This window comes from Ursus americanus, chromosome 4 (genome assembly GCF_024610735.1).
Source record: "Ursus americanus isolate L20-20 chromosome 4, mUrsAme1.1.p, whole genome shotgun sequence".
In the NCBI taxonomy this organism is placed as follows: domain Eukaryota; kingdom Metazoa; phylum Chordata; class Mammalia; order Carnivora; family Ursidae; genus Ursus; species Ursus americanus.
The window spans coordinates 22,160,303-22,181,525 of NC_142130.1; the positions used below are offsets into that span (position 1 = coordinate 22,160,303).

Genomic DNA, 21,223 nt, shown 5'->3' on the forward strand with positions numbered 1-21,223 from the left:
CTGATCTGCCTTTGCTCTCGCCTCATCTCTGGATCATCTGACAGTCCACCCCAGCCACTCTGATCTCCTAGCTGATCCTCAGAAATGCAAAGCTCTCATTTGCCTTGGGAACTTTGCACTTGATACTCCCTGTGCCTGGGATGCACTTGCCTTGGATACCTATGTCGTTTAATCCCTCATCTTCTGATCCTTCCAGTCATGGTTTGTCACCTCAGTAAGGCGGGCCCTCTCTGACCATCTTATTTAAAATTGTAAACTTATCACCACCCCATGGCATTCCTATTTCCTTTCCCTGCTTTATTTTTCCCACAGTCCTTACCTCTGACAGACATACTATTAACCATCGTTTCCCCCAGCACCCAGAACAGTGCCTGACACATGGTAGGCACTTAGAACATACTTATTAAATGAAATGAATGAATTCAGCTTGTACTCACAGGTGCATATTTAGGACAATGAGACCTGTAACCTGAATTATTGGAACTTAAGGCTTTTATTTATTTTTTATTTTTTTTAAAGATTTTATTTATTTATTTGATAGAGAGAGAGACAGCCAGCAAGAGAGTGAACAGAAGCAGGGGGAATGCGAGAGGAAGAAGCAGGCTCCTAGTGGAGGAGCCTGATGCGGCGCTCGATCCCAGAACGCTGGGATCACGTCCTGAACCAAAGGCAGACGCTTAATGACTGAGCCACCCAGGCCCCCCTGGAACTTAAGGCTTTTAAATGATTTTAAAAGATGAGTTAATTTTATATCTTACACTGTTCTAAAAAATATTTGAAGTGGCTTCTAAAACTGCATACAGTACAATGAGATGAAGACATGAAGAGAACAACAGAAAGAGAATGTATAGTAACATTAAACTGAATAAGATTAAGACATAGACTATCCTCCATAGTGGCTAAAGGCAGGTTGTAAACTTGATTCATTAAAGAATTAACTTGCTCAGAAATGATCATCGGACCAGAATCATGAACTTTGTTCTATGGCACAGGTCATCACAGACATTTGAGTCTTTTTTTTTTTTTAAGAGTTTTTCAACCTCAGCTCTATTGACATTTTTTAAAATAAGTTTTTGTTATATTATGTTAGTCACCATACAGTACATCCCTAGTTTTTGATGTAAAGTTCCATGATTCATTACTTGCGTATAACACCCAGTGCACCATGCAATACATGCCCTCCTTAATATCCATCACCAGCCTATCCCATTCCCCCACCCCCCCCGAAGCCTTCAGTTTGTTTCCCAGAGTCCATAATCTCTCGTGCTTCATTCCCCCTTCTGTTAACCCCCCCTTTGTTCTTCCTTTTCTTCTCCTACTGATCTTCCTACTTCCTATGTTCCATAAATGAGTGAAACCATATGATAATTGTCTTTCTCTGCTTGACTTATTTCACTTAGCATTATCTCCTCCAGTCCCGTCCATGTTGCAGCAAATGTTGAGAAATTGTTCTTTTTGATGGCTGAGTAATATTCCATTGTATATATGGACCACATCTTCTTAATCCAGTCATCTGTTGAAGGGCATCTCGGCTCCTTCCACTATTTAGCTATTGTGGACAATGCTGCTATGAACATTGGGGTGCATATGGCCCTTCTCTTCACTATCCGACATTTGAGTCTTACATAGAAACACAGAAAACCTGTTTGATTTAACTATAGAAGTCATGAAATGACTCTTCTAGAAAGAACTTGCTATCTGTATAAGGAAATTCTCTATTGGTATAAAACACGAATAGTCTATGAGTAGTCTATCGATAATAGAGCTTCTGGTACATCCAAGAGGTGATAGCCATGGCTCCCAGCCACCACTTATGTTGTGTACAGGACATTTCCAAGGCTGATTCAGACTTATTAATGGAATATTTTTGAGGGTCCACTGTCAAAGATTCCAACCAGGACATTCATTACTCCAGTTCCTCTGACTCTGATCACGAGATAATACGAGATTCCAGTGGTTGTAGCCTCCGTTTTGAAGTAGAGAATTGGCAATTTAGAAATAGAGTTTCCATCCTGCAGTATATACATAGATCAAATCATTACGTCGTATACTTTAACCAATGCAAGGTTATAGTCAATTATATCACAATGAAGCTGGAAAAAGGTTTTACACAATCAATAACTGAATTGGGGTGAAGGATTGGGAGTAAAGCAGATGAATTAGACTTCAAGAAATCTCACCAATACAGTAATCAGAAGGAGAGCTACCTTGTGTGTGCGTGAAGTTAAATGGGACATTGTACAGTACGTGCCTTCATGCTCATGGGATGTGTGCTTCCCTAATTCTATTTTGTCTTCTTCGTCATTTAAAACTGAGTCAGAATTGTGGAGCCCCCTGCAGGTCAGAGAGAAAGCAGGGGGTGTGGGTGGGCGTAGGCTGCAGGCCTTGGCAGTTACACTGCAGTACTTCATTAAACAGAGCTGGCATCTTGAAGCAAAAGATGAGAATAGTTAGCTAGGCGGGGTACCACTGGCAAAATATGCTCTTCTTCGACTTTTCCTCCTTTTTTACCTTTCTCCTTTCTATCTCTGATACAGAGATAAACAGTACTTTTTGAAGTAAAATCTGTCCTGCCCTATTTTTTAGGATTGAAAGAGGAGATCTAAACAACATCAGGCTTTCTGAGAAATAATGAAAATGTGTATTTTTTAAAAAAGTCATTTATGTTCTACATATTTCAAAGAAAGAATATGAGGAGACATAATAACACCCCAGAACCATTACAATGGACAATTCTCATAAAGGAAAAGTGATATTTACCAAAAGCATTATGTAGAACATGTGGCTGACTAATGATCATATTGGGTTATAGTTAATCTATAAATCTACATTAGTCTAACAAAAATACAGTAACTGAGGGGCGCCTGGGTAGCACAGTCGTTAAGCGTCTGCCTTCGGCTCAGGGCGTGATCATGGCGTTCCGGGATCGAGTCCCACATCAGGCTCCTGGGCTGGGAGCCTGCTTCTTCCTCTCCCTCTCCACTGCTGTGTTCCCTCTCTCGCTGGCTGTCTCTCTGTCACATAAATAAATAAAATCTTTAAAAAAAAAAATACAGTAACTGAATGTACTTTACATATTTTATTTATTTGCTGGAACTTCAGATTCATTTTTAAAGAAATCAAGTATCTTTTCATTTTGGCATTTGATGAGCAACAGAAAACCTGAAACAGAACTATCAGTGTAAAAATAATGCAAAGGTCATCATATCGTCCAGCATACAATGGTATAGAAGCAGAAAGATCTTGTTTTCAGTAAGTATTGAAGCAGCAGAAAGAAAATATCCTCCAACTTCTTTGCTGACACAAATTTTGCTACAGTGAGGACAAAGAATATGTCCACACTTTTGACTCAATATTTCCCAAATGATGTTAGTCAGAACGCCTGACACAGCCAAAGGCTCTATAACCCAAAAGGGTTCTGAATCAACATAAATTTGGAAAATGTTGCATTCTTTTTTGAAAGTTTATAAAGCAAATTAGTATTTTCCAAACTTATGTGTGACCAGAACCCTTTTTTGCCCAGAAAATCTTAATAACCTTACGATTGTGTTTCAGGAAATGCTGTTCTAGATTTAAAAAGAAGTTTAAATATACATATACATGTATACACATGTATAATATATTCTGCAACAGTATTTGATATACTTTAAAATGAAGTTAATAAGTCCTGATTATCAAAATTTTTATCCAATATCACTTGGTGAAGATAGATGTTAAAATTATTCCAAAATTGGTACATATATAATAAATTGAATTTGTAGTCGTTAAATAATTTGTACAGTATTGACATAGATAATCACTTAACTTTTCTGGAAATAGTTTTTCCTCCTTCTTCTCTGACTATTCTTTCTAGTCTTCTCTGTTGGTTTCTCCTCATTTTCTTGGCCTCTAAACACTGGAGTGCCCTACAGCTCAATCCTAAGACCTTTTTTCTACCTAGACTCATTCTCTTGATGGTTTTACTACTCTCAAGGCTTTAATACTATCTTTACTTGAAAATCTTTATCTCCAGCTTCGACCTCTCCTCTGAACACTAGACTTGTACATTCAACTGCCAACTTAACATGTCCATTTGTATGCCTAATATTCATCTCAAACTTAACATATTCAAAATTGAACTCCTGATCTTCCTTCCCATCAAACTTCTTTTTAGTTTTTCCATCTCAGTAACAGTGAAATATTTTGTTGAGTATTTTTATATCAGTATTTAGAGGTATTGGTGGGTGGTTTTCTTGTGGTATTGTCTAGTTTTAGTATCCGGGGAATGCTGGCTTCATGAGTCTGCTATTTTTTGGAAGAGTTTGCAGATTGGTGTTAATTCTTTAAATGTTTGGTAGAATTCTTCAGGGAAGCCATCTTGTCTTGGGTTTTTCTCTGTTGGGAGGTTTACGATTACTGATTTAATGTCCTTACTAATTACAGGTCTGTTCAGATTTTCTATTTCTTCAAGATTCCTTTCCTCCCTCCCTCCCTCCCTTCCTTCCCTCTTTCCCTGGGCTACACACAGGAGCCCAACGCAGGATTTGAACTCACAGCCCTGAGATCAAGACCTGAGTTGAGATCGAGAGTCTGATGCCTAACTGACTGAGCTACCCAGGCACCCAAGATCTTTCTTCTTTTTTAATGAGGGCATTTACTGCTATAAACTCCATTATTAGTACTGCTTCTGCTTAAATTTTGGTATGTTGTGTTTCTGTTTTCATTTGCCCCAAAATATTTTCTAATTTCTCATGTGATTTTTTCCTTTGACCCATGGTTAAGAGTGTGTTGTTTAATTTCCACATATTTGTGAATTTTCCCATTTGTTTTCTTCAGCTCTAGAATTTGGTTCTTTTTTATACTTTCTTTTTTTTTTTTTTAAGATTTTATTTATTTATTTGACAGAGAGAGAGAGAGACAGCCAGCGAGAGAGGGAACACAAGCAGGGGGAGTGGGAGAGGAAGAAGCAGGCTCCCATCGGAGGAGCCTGATGTGGGGCTTGATCCCAGAACGCTGGGATCACTCCCTGAGCCAAAGGCAGACGCTTAATGACTGAGCCACCCAGGTGCCCCTCCTTTTTATACTTTCTGTCTTTGTTGATATTCTCATTTTGTTCATACACCATTTTCCTAATTTCCTTTAGTTGTCTGTGCTCTCTTGTAGCACATTGAGCATCTTTAAGATGATTGTTTTGCATTTTTTGTCAGGTAATCCATGCACTTCCATTCCTTTAGGGTCAATTTCTGGAGATTTATTTTGTTCCCTTGACTGGGCCATGTTCCCTCTTTTTTCATACGCCTTATTTGTTTTGCTGGAATTTGTGCATTTGGAAAAACAGTCACCTCTCTCAGTTCTATGGACTGGCTTCATACAGGGAAAGACCTTCAGTAGTTAGCCATACTAAAGATTCTGAGGACTTCTCAAACCTAGTATGGATATGCGCTTTTTCTGGACCTACGTATGTGCCTACATATGTTCCTTCTCCAGTGGCTTTTTATAGGAGTTGGTCATCTCTTCCTCCCTCTGGTGTTCGTCAGTGATATTGCAGGTGTTCTGGTACTGCAGCTTGCCTCTGTGCTCTCCCCTGTTCTCAGCAGCCCCCAGGCATCCAAAGTAGGCCGAGTTTCGTCAAAATGCCAAGTCAAATGAGACAGAAATCAGTCTTTCAGGCAGCCCCTCAAATAGCTAGAATGTTGAACGAACATTCTGCTCTTATCCTGGTGGAGAAGCTGTGAGTTGGGTGTTTACTCCTGATTATGCGGAAGTGTGCCAGCTTGGGGGAAGGCTCTAACAGGTGAAATGAAATCTTACCCATTCGATGTGGCTGTTCTTGGCTTTGAGCTTGCTTGAGATACTACAGCTTCTTAATTGATTTTTGAAGGCCACATACAGGCTTTTTAGACCCTATATTGTTAAGTTAGAGTCTCTCCATGGGAACTAGATCTGGGGCTTTCTATTCGGCCATCTTGCCGACCCTCTGTGGAGAAATGAGGTCTGGGGCTTCCTATACCACCATGTTTTCTCTTCTAATTAGGATTCTAGTCATGTTGGATTAGGGCCCATCCAATTCCAGTATGACCTCATCTTACCTTGATTATATCTACAAAGAGCCTATTTCCAAATAAAGTCACATTCACACAAACCAGGACTTAGGACTTCAACTTATCTTTTGGGGGGAGCACAGTTGTACCTATAACAGCCTCTATTATTGCTCATAAAAGATGGGCAAGATAGGAGATTAGGAAGAGCCACCCTTTAGGACACATAGTTTAAAAACCCTGCCCAGGGTACCTGGGTGGTGCAGTCGGTTGAGTGTCTGACTCTTGGTTTTGGCTCACGCTGTGATCTCAGGGTCGTGATATTTGAGTCCCACTTGGGGCTCCGTGCTCAGCGTGGAGTCTGCCTAAGGCTCCCTCTCCCTCTCTAAAATAAATAAATAAAGCTTTAAAATAAATAAATAAATACCCTGCCCACTTTACCAATCATTTTCTTATATGAAGCAAAAATCTTAAGCCATGGGGGGAGGGACAGGAAACTCTTCCTTTTTCAGGGTCCAGGCCAAGATTCATTGCTTCTGAGAGTAACGTAGAAGCAAAAGCTCTCTGTGCCGGGGAGGTGTAGGAAACTCTCCACCACAGCTGCAGCTACCTTGTGGTTAGTGTGGGATCTGGGGTGCTGGAGGGTTTTTTGTAGTGTTCGCCTATAGAAACAAGGCCCAGTTTCACTGACACGGGGAGTTGGGGAGGGGGTGTAGAAAGCCCCATAACGTATAGGGCCTGCCTAAGATTGAGGCTGGACCAAGAGAACCAAGACACTTAACACTGAGTAACAAACAACAGCAGTCTGCCCCTTCGGGAGGGGTAAGGATGCAGCGAAAGAACCCCTCCTGTGGCACAGACATGTAGTGACTACTGAGAGCTGAGTGTGGAGCAGGAGCACTGAGTAAACCCGAGTATCCTTAGTCCCACAGGAAGCACAGAGGAGCAGTTGCTCACGGCTGGAGGAAGGTGCACAGATGGGAACGAGAGCAACAATAAAACTAGCTCAACTACTGACCAGATCATTTCTCTTTGGAATTTCAGTTTACCTGGTTGCAGGACAGAAGAATAGGCGTGCACATTTCCAAGAGTTATTCTTTTCCCCAGTTCGTATGGTTATTCTATAGGCAAGGTGTGGCATTTGGTCAAAAAATTTAAAATACGTGGGGGTGCCTGGGTGGCGTAGTCATTATCTGCCTTCGGCTCAGAGCGTGATCCCAGCGTTCTGGGATCGAGCCCCACATCAGGCTCCTCCGCTATGAGCCTGCTTCTTCCTCTCCCACTCCCCCTGCTTGTGTTCCCTCTCTCACTGGCTGTCTCTGTCAAATAAATAAATAAAATCTTAAAAAAAAATTTTAAAATACGTGGAAAAAACAACCACCCATTTTTAAGTTATAAAGCAATGAACAGACCCAGACCCAGAGATGACTCATGTTGGAATTCTCAGACAGGAACTTTAATTATGATTAACATGTTAAAAACTCTAGTGGAAAAGGTGGGACATTTGCATGAACAGATGGAAGAATTTTAGCAGAGAAATGTAAACTATAAAAAAGGGGAAGGAGAAAATTCAGACACTTTTTTTTTTAATGTGGTAGCCCTTCATACTTGCTGCAGTGTTCTATTAAAATGTGCATTGCATCACTATTTTAAAAGAAAAAGAAAAAAGGAAACAGCCTAAACATCTATTAAGAGAAAAATGGTTGAATGAACTTTGTTAGACTATTCATTCATTGGCATAAATTCACCAATGCATTGTAGAGCTTCTTCCCTCAACATAGGTCAATCTCAAAAGAGAATGTTGAGTAAAATAAGTTTCAGGGGCACCTGGGTGGCTCAGTCAGTTAAGTGTCTGACTCTTGATTTTTACTGAGGTCATGATCGCAGGGTCATGAGATCAAGCCCCGAAGCGACTCTGCACTGAACGTGGAACCTGCTTAGGATTCTCCCTCTCCCTCTGCCCCCCCTCACTTGTGTGGCCCGTGCACGCATGCACTCTCTCTCTCTCTGTAAAAAAAAAAAAAAAAAAAAAAAATTCAAAAGCATCTTATACATTATCATAAAGATGAAAAATAGTACTTTGTGGGGGGGTTGATAAACACTAGATTCAGAATAGTGATTAAAGTATTATTGAAGAGAATGTGAACTTGGAAGGGTACGGGAACTGTTTGAAAGCTTTATATTTTGGAAAATATCTGACAGAATCATAAAAACACGAGATAGTGGTGGGAAAAGGATGAATGATTGTCAAGTTACCTGTGGACTAGAATAGGAAAGCTCTTTAGACTCTCAGGAAGCTCCAGAGACTGGCTTTCTCTACACAGACTCTGGATTCTAACCACGGAGTGAGTTACCTCACTGAGTTTGTTAGTCACTCTATGACGGGGCATGCTGCTATGGAATGCCCCTATTTGGGGCATGGGCCCCTGGGTTGGGGGTGTGGGATATATTGGCATAAAATAGTGTTTCTCATACAGTGCAGTGGAATGCAGCAATCCCTAAGAAATCAAGCCACAGTCCGTAATCTACCTCAGTTTACTTCCCCTCAGCGTCCTGGGCATCTCTATCACTGAGTTACTACCTGGCTTTATAATTATTAAATTCTCCCTGTCTAACTAGATTGTTAGTTCTTCGAGTACTCATTCTCAAGCACATAGTAAGTACTTAATAAGTGTTTGTGGAATGAATGCAAATGCATGCCCCTTTCCAAGAGATAAAATTAGTAAAAAAATATAGCAGTTATACCTCAATATATGAAATACGTGGCCAAATGGGATCTTTTTCAGAACGGATGGCTACGTTATGCATTAGAACAATGGTTCTCAAACTTCAACATGCATCAGAATCACCCCAGAGGGGTAATTTAACAAAAAGCAGGTGTGTGTGCGTGTGTGTACATGTGTAGACAAAAACACATATTGCTAGGTCTTACCCTAGAGTTTCTGATTCAGTAGGTCTGGGTGGGACCTGATAATTTGCATTTCTAGCAAGTTCCCATGTAATGGTCATGCTGCTGGTCCAGAGACAATAAGTTGAGAGAAATACTACCTTACAAAAATCTTGGAAAAGAACATGGAGATACATAATGAAACTAACAAAATTACATATCCCTTTCCTCCATGTATCACTCCTCTAGGAATACTACCTAAAAAATTTTTTAAAAAAAAAGAAAGGAAAAGAAAAGTAAATTATTTAATTAAAACACAAATTTTGCCACTGTGCCCTGTTGCAAATGGGCTATTAACCACCTCTGCTTCCAGGTCTTAATCTGTAAAGTGGGGACAGCAGCATATTTTTAAACTGGAAGTATCTCCCAGGGTTGTTGAGAGGATTAAATTGATGAGGTAACATGTTCAGAACAATGTCTGGCTTGATATATTTTAACTATTACTGTGTTGTTGTTTAAGACATTTCAAAACTAACCATAAAAGAGAAAAGAGAGGTCTGAGCAGAAGACATCAGTGTGGGAGTCATTAAGATGAAGGAGGTCAAGAAGAGAAAGCCCTGAACAACAACAAAAAAAGGCACTGAATATATTTTCCCTTATTTGTGAAAATGAAATTGTATCCTAGAAGCCAAAATACTTCTTGTTTTTGCATTTAAGAGTTTACTGTTTGAGGGGCGCCTGGGTAGCGCAGTTGTTAAGCGTCTGCCTTCGGCTCAGGGCGTGATCCGGCGTTCCGGGATCAAGTCCCACATCGGGCTCCTCCGCTAGGAGCCTGCTTCTTCCTCTCCCACTCCCCCTGCTTGTGTTCCCTCTCTGCTGGCTGTCCGTCAAATAAATAAATAAAATCTTAAAAAAAAAAAGTTTACTGTTTGATAAATAACATCCCATAAAAATCTTTGCATTGAATGGCTTATATTTTTATTTTGCAAAATGAAAGTAACTTTATTGGGGTTTTTTTGGTTATAAATGTATTTGAGCCAAAATATATTAAAAATCATGAAAGATGTTCTTGAAATCCCCTCTCTCCCCCGAGATGCCATTGCTTTTACCAGTATCCTTTAAGATATCTGTCTATGCATTGCATTGCTTTTGAAGAAAGCATTTTGGAATGTAAAGGTTAGGACATAATTATGGCTTATTTATGCTACATAACTTATTAATATTTCCAAACTAGTAACAAAAGTTTGTTTTTTCTTCTTTGCTAACTGCATGGGAGTAGGGAGGTGGAGATGGAAGGGGGAAGTCCTTGAGAGAAAGCAATTTGATTACCTAAGTGTTCTTCTCTCTTTGCCCGGAGCCATCACATTTTTATTCCAGCTTCATTTGAAAAATCAGGGTTGCTTTGATTTACTATCCCATTCACTCACTGTTCCTTCCTAAGCGGAGGTAGGTAGGGACAGGAAACATTGTGAGCTTGGGCAGGAGGAACAGTTGGACAGCCTCTAATTCTATCCTATAACTATTGTCATATCATACTAATGAATTAAAATTCTTTTAAAAACCTGTACTATTGAGATGATTCCAGGCACTGTTATAAAATGATATAAAGATAGTCCAGGGACAGTGTTCAAATGCGGTGCCTCCTGCTGAGCTTGCCGTGATGTAGTCTTTCCCCAGTCACTCTACCCTTCATCTCAACTTCCGAAACACTGATCAGTTCTGGAGAAACTCAGATTATGAAATGTTTCCTTTTTTTTCTGTCCTGAACCAGCTTTTGCGAGCGGGATAGATGACTGGGCTAAAATCCCAGGCAGCGTAATTGTACTTTCATCTTCTGAAATTGAGGGAAAGAGCCAAGGGTGAAACTAAGTGGGGTGGGGAAATTTTTTTGTTGGGCCAATCTTTTGTTTCTATTCTAAATCACCCCCACTGTTGCTTATGACTCTATTGACTTTTGATGATTTCGAGTTAGTTTTGTAATCGCCACAGGCTGGAAAAGATAGGTTTCCCCTTAAGCCTTTCACAATACATCTGAGAGAACTCCCTTTCAGTGAAAAATAGGTATTTTAAAAATTCCAAAATAAAGCAAAAATTAAAATGCTTTATCTTATCTAGATTTTGTATAACTTATGTTTACTAGTTAACAGGAATTAATTCTTGGCTCAGATTCTCACTTCAGCCTGATATACTCAGTGTTTGACATGCTTAAGAATTGACCTGTCTTCGAAAGCTTGAAGCTGTATCAAAGGCAGATTTCTTGAATTGGGTAAATATGTGAAGGTTTTCTGTGTATAATTGACCCTATAATTATATAATGCCAAATATGTTTAAATGATCTTTTCTTAAATGGCCAAAGGGGAAAAAGAAGCCTTTCATTTTATGTAAAGTTTATTGATTCATCTGTTATGTAACATCCAGGTTCAAGGTGCAGAGACAGATACCACTTGGCATACCTTTCTAGTGTATCATGTGAAAGTAGTTTCTGTTTGAAACTTCCAGATAGATACTCGGGAACTGACGGGGAATTCCAGCAAGGTCATTCACCCATACAAACTTTAAAAAAAAGAAAAAAGAAAAGGAAAAAATTTGCCTTTGTGTAAACATTAACCTATCTGCTGCTAAGTATTTTTTTGTTTTTAAAGGGAGAGCTCAAACTGGATTTCTTTTATATTTCTGATCAAAAATAATAAATTTAATTAATTTGGAGGTTAAGTTGATATCTTTGTGACCTATGATAGCTCTTCTACATTGGCAAAATATCCAATGCTTAGAAAAATGGCTTTCCACTGTCTAGCCCTTAAAATCCAAGGAGACAGAGGACAGGCAAGAATTCTTAAAATGTTTTCATTGTTCTTTCCTTGTAGTCCTATCAGTTGAAACAGACCCAGTTCTTGCTCTTCAAGCTTTATAAACCTGCCCTTAAATGACATTGACAAACAGACAGGCATTTGACTAAGCAAACATTGCTGGATATACATGATGAATTAAAGTATTGTCATTCTGTAAATGTCTTTTGTGTGGTCTAAATACACAATGAAACGTTGACTGTTTAGAAAATTGCAAGAGGAGTTATTCATCCATAGGCTGGCAGTTTATTCGGTCCTGATTCTTTAAATCCACATTTTAGTTAATGTTAAAATTTGCATATATGGTGCCTCATAAAATGATAGCGTATTAAATTTAGTTTTAATTTTAATTATTGTATAGCTTTCAAATCTTTTATTGTTGCAGTCATGTGTGAGTCTGAAGGCCTTTGGGAAAGGTTCAGTGTCTGACCTGCAACATCCTGTGTAATTTCCTGCTTTTTGTCCCGACGATTCCGTGTCCCTCATACTGTTGCAGGGATGGCAGATGCATTCGCTCTCTACTTTTGGACAAAGTACAGCTTTTATAAAAAATGCTTATTAAACATTGAGTAGATACAAAATGTCTATAAAATATCTGTAAGGCTTGTGGAATAACTATATGGGAAACATTTGTTTCCCTGCAGCCCTGTTTTTAAAGAGCACTATTATCTTCACCTTTAATATCTCCTCTATACTCCTCTCTTCTCCCAAACTTCTTCTGCTCCCTCAGAGGTAACTAAAGTTCTAAATTTTTTGTTAATAATTTTCTTACTTTTTTCATTTTTTTAAAAATCATGTACTGTGTATCCCCAAACAGTATATTGGTTAGTTTTATGTGGTTTTGAACTTTATCAAAATGGCATCATATCTTATGTATTTTTCTGGGCCTTACTGTTTTTTTTTTTTTAATTGACATTTGAGTCTTAGATTTATCTGTGCCAGTGCATATAGCTATTGCTCATTAGTTTTCACTGCTGTATAATATTGCATTGTGTAAGTATTCCAGAACTTATTAGCAGATGAATTGATTGATAGACATTTGAGATGTTCCAGTTTTTTTGGACTACAAACATTGCTCCTATATATACATATATTCCTGAATCTGTATCTGCTACACATGTGCAAGTACTTCTCTGTCAGTGTTTCTCAACCTTTTCCATGTCATGGCACACATAGACAATGATAGAAAATTTTTGTTCCATATACTACATTAAAAGAATGAAGCTCTGTCTCTGGCCTGGGAGCTTTGCTTGGCTGGAGATCTGAGGAGATCCGTATCTGGGCACACCTGTAACTTATTCGTTGCATACCAGGGCACCATGGCATAGCAGTTGAGGAGCTCTGCTACGGTGTGTGCCTGGGAGTTGAATTGCTGGTTGTAGGAACATGCTTCAGCTCTTCTAGGTAATACCAAATTGCATCGGTAGTATTAAGAATTCCATTTACCTGACATTCAAAGTCAATTCAAATTCCATGAATATATCTTTAAGATGAAAAGGGTATCCTTGAGAATTCTACCAATCTCATGATTATAAAGGTCAAGTAGGAAAAAATATTATTCCTTAGGCTATCAATTCAGATTTGCTTTCTCGAAATATGGTAAAGTCAAAATTCCTTTACAGTGTGACAGCAGAGAGTTATAGGCCATGGATGATGTTAAGAAGTGACAACATGCCCCCCATAGTTGTTATTAATCATGAAAGGCAACAGCCTGCGCTGAAATACTTGTGAGAGCTGTAATTCTGTCCTCCAGGTTTGGTGTTGCACCAGCTTTTTATTTCTTAGCTTTGAAAGGTACTTTCAGACAATGTATACAAGATGCAGTATGAGAGCTATCTGCTACATAACTTTTAGTTTAAAAACAAACATTTATAAAAGAAGCTGGTTTGTTTTGACCGTTCATAAAATTGATTTTCTTTTGAACAGCAAAAATGTCTAAGTATCAGAATTGATTAGGATAATAAATGATGATTATTTCTCCATTCAGATAACATTAAACTGGATAACTGCTTTTACAAAAATCACTAAGCCCACATAGTTTTTCCATGACAATTTCAAGAAGCTCCTTTATATTACTACACTATTACCTCTCTGATGGCTTTCTTATACAAAAGATATAAAAAAAAATCCTTACTTGGCGGGAAGTATTGCCTTGTGGCCTGTAGACTGAGGCTGTTTAAAATTAGATGGAAAATATCAGAGGAAAGCTTTCAAATTTATGCTTAGCCTGGTGTACGATGACCTAATGCCAAAGTAATATTTTAATTTACTTGGCAGAGAATTACATATGAAAACTGTACTTCCCTCTTACTGGTATACTGTGTACTACACATAAAACAGGATTTTAGTTGTTTTTATATAAATTAGAAGCACAGTCACCAATTCTTGTATTTATGCCTAGGTTTATAGTATGTGCGTGTGTACCACACACATATACACATATAAATTATATTGATGTGTATATATGTATGCATATATGTGGTGTTGGTTGGTTCTTAGTATATCATGTATTCATCATTCTCACGGAGTATTGATTAAGCATTTGAGTATAATTAACACTGTGACTTCCATCTAAGCATGTAGTTAAGCTCTAGCTACAGACATAAAGGATAAATAATATATGGTTACATAAATAGCAATAGCAAATAGTGGTAAATATGATAAACTCAAGATTTTTTGTTCATTATTTTTCTTCTTGGAATGTGAAATATTTATTGTAATTTGCCATGTGAGGCCATAGTTCGTCAAGTTATTTTTAAAATTATAGGCATCCTGAATTTCAATAGCAAGGATACATTTCAGTGTAGCTGGCCATTGTATCAGTGCCTCTCAGATCTCTACCCAAGAACCCCTTTAAAGAAGTGGAGAATGAATTTGTAGCTCTGGAAGTAGGAAGGTGACCTCCTATAAAGACATCCTGTGCTTGATTTTCAGGATTTGTCTTCAGAGCTCATGCAAATTTTGCATTCTTCTGTTTCAATATATTTTCCTCCAAATAAAACTGATGTTGCATGCAGATCTATCCTTGGTTTCACATACCTCAGTTTGAGAAGCATGATAATAAATGGAATCCCATTTCCTAAAGGCCTTTAAGTTCTTGTAAGAAAATTGTGACTTCTGTAATCTGGGTTCCATTTAGGCTTTCCTGAAAGTGAAAAATTTCTCTTGAGCGACCTCCTTTGCCGTCAGTGATTTCTCCCTTTTTCTCCCTTTTTAAGGGAGTCTTGTGGACTTTCACAGATCCTCATTTTTTGAACAGTGCATTTGATGGAACCCTTCTTCTTTGATCTTTTATCTTGATTTTCAGGAAATTGCCCTATCCTGCTTATTCTCAACACCCTTTGGCCTTTCCTTCCCTGTCTTCTTTGATACTCCTCTCTTTCCTAATTGTGTTTCTGTCCCATGGTTCAAGTTTTAGCTTCTCCTTCCTCTGTCTCTGTCACCTTTCTCAGCTATCCCAGTTCTGTCCTCTCACCGGAGCACTCACCCTGTAATATCCAGATGCCTTTTGGACAATTGAGCTTGGACATTTTAGGGTCACTTAATACTTGGCATTTATAAACTCACATCCCCAGGGCCTTGCACAGAGCCTGGCATGGGGGGGGGGCGGTACCAGCAAATACTGAATTAATCTCATTCTCCTTTCAACAAGCCTCCTCTCATTTTCATCTTTTGTCACTGGTATCACAGATCTTATCTCTGCTGTCTGCTCTTGTAAATATTTTGTTCATTTTCTTCTTTTGAAATGTATCTCATATCTGCATTAGTTTGTTTCATTGTATTTCCATGACTTTTACCCTAATGCACTTCATGCCAAGATTACTCCCATGGTTTCCCATCTGGCCTCTTTGGTTCTAATTTCTTCTCTCTCCAAGCCATTGCCACTGCAGGTGCCCTAATAACTTTTTAAACATTAATTTATTTCTTGATGGTTTTTTTTTTTAATGATTTTTATTTATTTATTTGAGAGAGAGAGAGCGCACGAGTGAGCACAAGCTGAGGGGAGAGGCAGAGGGAGATGAAGAGGGAGAAGCAGGCTCCCCGCTGAGCAGGGAGCCTGCATCAGGGCTCCATCCCAGGACCCCGGGATCATGAACTGAGCTGAAGACAGACACTCAACCGACTGAGCCCCCCAGACACCCCAGTTTATTTCTTGTTCTAATAAATTTTTTATTTTTGAGATCATTTTAGGTTTATAGCAAAAATAGTACCTTCACCCACTTTCTCCTGATGTTAACATCTTTCATAACTATGGCTCGTTTGTCAAAATTAAGAAATTTACATCAGTTCGTGTCTATTATCTAAAATGTACTGTTTCTGTTCCAGGATGCAACATTGCTATTTAGTACATCTATCAGATTTTTAAATAGTTAATACCACCTTTGGCAAGAATTCAAAAAGGACAAAAGGATATAGAAGTTTCCTTCTTACCTCTGAACCATAACTATTCTGTCTCTTCCTTAAAGACAACCCATTTTTTCTGGTGTCTTGGATAGTCTTTCTAAGAGTCTCTGAGTACACACACACACACACACACACACACACACATTTTCAAACAAACACAAATAGTTGCATTCTAAATATATTGCTCTCTTTTTTTAACTTGATATAGCTTCATCATTTTTTATCAGTAACACAAAGTTGCCTTTTTTTAAAAAATTTCAGGATCCTATTGGATATCTGTTCTGCAATTTGATTTGCCAGTTCCCTACTGATTGACATCTTTTACTTTTGCAAACAGTGCTTAGTGAATATCCACGAATATATGTCATTTTACATGTGTATATCTCTAGTTATTGCTGCGTGAAAGGGTATGTGCACTCATAATTTGATGGCCAATTTGCATTTTAGAGAGTTTCCACTATTGTATCTTCCATTATTTACCCATAGCCTCCCCAATGTTGTGTCTTAATAGACTTTGAATTTTGCCAATTTGATGGGTTAAAATATAGCTTAAAATTTTGTCATTGTACTTTCAATTTGCATTTGTTTTATAATAAGATGGAGTGTCTTTACATATATTTAAGGGTCACTTACATTTTCTTCTGTGAACTGTCCATATAATTCACCCATTTTTCAATTAGGTTATTAAAACAAACTTTCTTGCTTTTAAATCTTTTAATTCTCTCTATTTTTCTGATATGTTAAGTTGAAGACCTAGTCCCTTTTCAAGACTTTACATCATATGTTTCAACCCCAGTTCACACTGCTTTCCATAACCGCTACTGTCCATAAGGGCACACTGTGCTCATTCCTTCCACCACACCTTCTTTGATTGTGTTCCTCCTTTTTTCCCCTCCACTTATGTCTCCCCTTCTGAGACAGAAGTTGTCACTTTCCTCAATTGGATAAACCTTCTTTTAACTTCAGGTAGACTTCTGGAAACAATAATTAACTGATAGTTTGTAAACTCAAAAAAGGAAATGTTAATCATTAAGAGACAGCACTGAACTACCAAAAAAAAAAAAAAAAAAAAAACCAACCAAAAAAACCTTGCTCATATCAAACTAACCACATCTCCATTTCCAGTATAGTTCTAGTATGCTCTGAACACATCTTTATTAAGTCATTTTATTCTCTTGATATGTTTGAGAGATTTAAAAAAGTAAGTTTATGAGAGTAAGTGGTTTTGTAGCTGATCAAACTTGTATAACCAAAGAGTTTTGATTCATGGATCAATGTCAAACTGAAAGTATCAAGTAACAAAACTCTTCTCCATTTCAGAACTCTGTTCTTGATTTTGCTGCTCAATATTTATTTACTAATAATTTGATGAATACATGGGAATTAAATAAATGAAGTTAGGCTTAAAAAGGATTCTTCCTATGACAGTACAAAGGCATGATTCAACATTATCTTAATAGTTTGGAAGGATGGGCTAAAACCAACAAGGTGAAATTTTTCAATTGAAGTGAATATAAAGCTCTGCATTTCATGTCCAAAATTAGTTGACAGAAAGAATGAAGGTAGAGTCAGGCAGCTGGTTTGATGTAGTTTGTGTGACAAAAAGTCCACCAACTTAAGAATACAATGTGTGTGGTTTTTTTAAAAAAGATTTTATTTATTTATTTGACACAGAGAGAGAGAGACAGAGAGAGCACAAGCAGGGGGAGTGGGAGAGGGGAAGCAGACTCCCCACTGAGCAGGGAGCCTGATGTAGGGCTCGATCCCAGGACCCTGGGATCATGACCTGAGCCAAAGGCAGTTGCTTAACCGACTGAGCCACCCAGGCACCCCAAGAATATAATGTGTTAAAATTTAAATCTTCAGTTGCCTTTATTAAATTTTAAAATTGTAGCATGAGATTAAAGAACTAAGTAGTCCCACAATTATTTTTTTCTTCATCAGAACTCATTTGGAGTAGAGCATTCAGTTCTAGGTATTATATTTTCAAAGGAAATTAATTTTGAAATTAAAGTACCTGTATTATTTTTCTATTGCTGTCATAACGAATTATCACAAATTTAGTGGACTAAAACAATAAAACAACGTACTTTCATCACCTTACAGTTCTGAGGTCAGAAATCAACACAGATCTCAATAGACTAAAACCAAGGTATCATCAGGGCTGTATCCCTTTCTGGAGGCTCTAGAAGAGAGTCTGTTTTCCTGCCTTTTCCAGCTTTTAGCGGCCCCCTTCCTGCCCCTTCAAAACCAGCAGAAGCAAGTCCAGTCTTCACATTGCTTCTCTCTGGCTACAGCTGGGAAAGGCTCACTGCTTTTAAAGGATTCATGTGAAAAGATCGGTCCCATCTGGATAATCTCTAAGTCCTCAACCTTAACCGCATTGACTAAGTCCCTTCTGCCATGTAAAGGAACATATTCACAGATTCCGGTGATGAGAAAATGGACATCTTTGTGGGGGACATTATCCCACCTACCTCCATTCCTACTGCAGAGGCTCGCCAGGATAGTGAAGGGGCTAATTGGATAGAGAAGCAGATTAAGAAGAATTGAAGATGATCCCCAAATATGTTGCCTAGGAGAGAATGAGATAATGTTTATAAAGTGATTAGTGCAGTAAGTGCATAATAAATGGTTTCTGCTTCAACGGCTAATGCTACAAATTACAGAAATATAGTAGCTCAGAAGGGAAAGCAGCTTAGGGATGTGGAAGGGAATGAAGCAGCGTAACATTTTATCTTGCAGAGAACAGAATTTGGGATCCAAGTTCTCGCTCTACTCTTAGGGAAGCAGGTGGTTTCAATGTCAGAAAAAAGCTAAGCCTAAGGAGAACTCTGCGTGATTCCCCTACCTGATAAAGAGGGAGCGTGGGGGTGCCGGGGGCTATGGGAGGGAAGCTACTTCTGGCGTCTTTTTGCCATGACTGTGCAACGTCTAGATTCTGAGGAGGAGAGAAAACTTTTACGGAAGGGAGAAAGCACGAGTTTTGAAGCTCAGAGTTTGACTCTACTAGGTTTTCTCCCCCAGGAGCCCATGGGAAAGAAATGTCCTCGGAAACCAAAGCCCCACCATCAGAGATGCTGAGATATTTCAGGCTTTCCCTATGGTCTTCACGTTTGTCTCTTTAAACACGTTGCCCTTGACCTTGAAGCGGCTGCTGCTAAGCCGTGGTCAGTCAAGCAGTGGTTAAGTTAACAGACCCTCCCGCCTCCCTCCCGCGGGGTGGTAGCTTCCAAGGCGGCAGTAAATGTGTATCGGTGTGAACCTGATCCAGAAACAGCCGGGAAGGGAACAAAGTTTAGTCTGTGAGGAAATAGGCGGCTGCCGGCTGCCTGTAGTTGCATGCTGTCTGTCCAGATCTCAGCTTGCTGTGGTGTAAGTAATTTTTTAAAAAATATATTCGAATATAAAAAGATTGTGGGAATAATTCCCGTCTAAGATTAAATTAAGGTCCTGCCGGGTGCTAAATCTTGTGCAAGTAGACCTACTTAAAAGCAAGTTTCAGCATTTCACAAGTAGTTTTATTTTAAAAAATAGAAAGGGAAACCATGGAATTTTCAGCAACTCTTCTGCTAAAACAGGTCCTGCTTGCATAAGATGGATTTTAATGTCTTGTCTCTGGTTAAGTGAAGATGTTTACGGTTGGAAAATAAAAGTGAGCAAATAGGTATCTGGTGTCCAGGGATTATTTCTAGGTAGTGCTTAGATTTCTCCCCCATGCTCTTTCCAGCGTCTTTTCCTTTAGTTTAGGTTCATGTTACAAGTTTATGTTAGCAAATATGTAATACTGTCAGACAGTTAAACTGGAGGTTTTGTGGTAAAAAGAAATAAAATGAATGAGAATAAAGTAGAACCAAATACAGTTTAATAAGCCGTTGAGCCTAGATTTAAGACAGCATAAAGTGTTTTCAAAGAAGGAGGAATTTTGTGAAATAGATGGAAATAGCAAGCAGCTTTAGGAAGTTCGTGCAACTTTGGAGAAATCTGTTTTTAAGACTTTTTGACATGTGTACTAATTTTCCCCGTACAATAGCGTGTAAAATACATTTTCGATATGAAATTGGAATTGTTGTATTTCAGCCATTGCCGTTCTGTGTTGAGATAAAATTTCCAGGAACTACCCACATTGTTACCCAATGTAACTTTATTGAATGCCACTGTGAAAATGTTCAGTTTGTATTTGGTGTTGGAGAAGTTGATATTTTCTATTTCTCTTTTGCCACATGTATTTGGAAAAAAAAAAAAAAACCCAGCTCCTGGTACAGGACAATTTTGTGACTTTGAATCTAGAAGTGAAATTTGATGTCATTAATATATACAAGTTATAAATGCTAGCTGCTAGCCCGTAGTCTTTCAAACCGATCAAGGAGTGCCGAGGACACAGATTGTTTGCACAGAAGTACGCTGGGTTTCCCCTTTCCTCTACCTTCACCTCCAATCTCAGGGACAATCTGTTTCTCTAGCCTGCCTCACATTCCTGCAGGACTGAGTGGGAGCCCAGATGATGGTATTGGGCCGCAACTGACCTGTGGTGGGGTAGAAGCCCAAGATACCCTTTCCTAAGTGGGTTCTAGGACAGTAATGAAGTAAAACCTTTACTCACTCTTCAGCTTGCTGAATCTCAATGACTCGAGGTTCCTGAGCTGATTATCTCCTCCCATTCAACCCCCTCTCCTGGGCCAGGTTACTTATGGTTGTTGGTTTATGGGGCAAGAGTTGGGGGAGAAGGATCCTAGGAAAGGAGCCAGCATGGCAGGTGACACTATTACCAGGGAAGCAGCTATTTCTTTTTTTTTAAAGATTTTATCTATTTATTTGACAGAGAGAGAGAGACAGCCAGCGAGAGAGGGAACACAAGCAGGGGGAGCGGGAGAGGAAGAAGCAGGCTCATAGCAGAGGAGCCTGATGTGGGGCTCGATCCCATAATGCCAGGATCACACCCTGAGCCGAAGGCAGACGCTTAACCACTGTGCCACCCAGGCACCCCAGGAAGCAGCTATTTCTTAATGTGATTTGAAATATTTCACTCTTTTAAAACCTGGTAGGCCATGTAGGTGTGTACTGGCTGA

General features: G+C 38.8%; 1 protein-coding gene across 5 annotated transcripts in view; it reads left to right on the top strand.

Annotated features, from left to right (window-relative positions):
• The window catches only part of MAP3K13 (mitogen-activated protein kinase kinase kinase 13), a 162,064-nt gene that overhangs the window by 10,837 nt on the left and 130,004 nt on the right, over positions 1 to 21,223 (top strand). For 3 of the 5 annotated variants that reach the window (XM_045776633.2, XM_045776635.2, XM_045776631.2), the window contains exon 1: positions 19,069 to 19,529. The exons of the other annotated variants lie outside the window; for them this stretch is intronic. The gene's annotated coding sequence lies outside the window, so the exon portion shown is untranslated. Of the gene's footprint in view, positions 1 to 19,068; positions 19,530 to 21,223 lie in introns of those variants that run through there. 5 annotated transcript variants of the gene reach the window in all.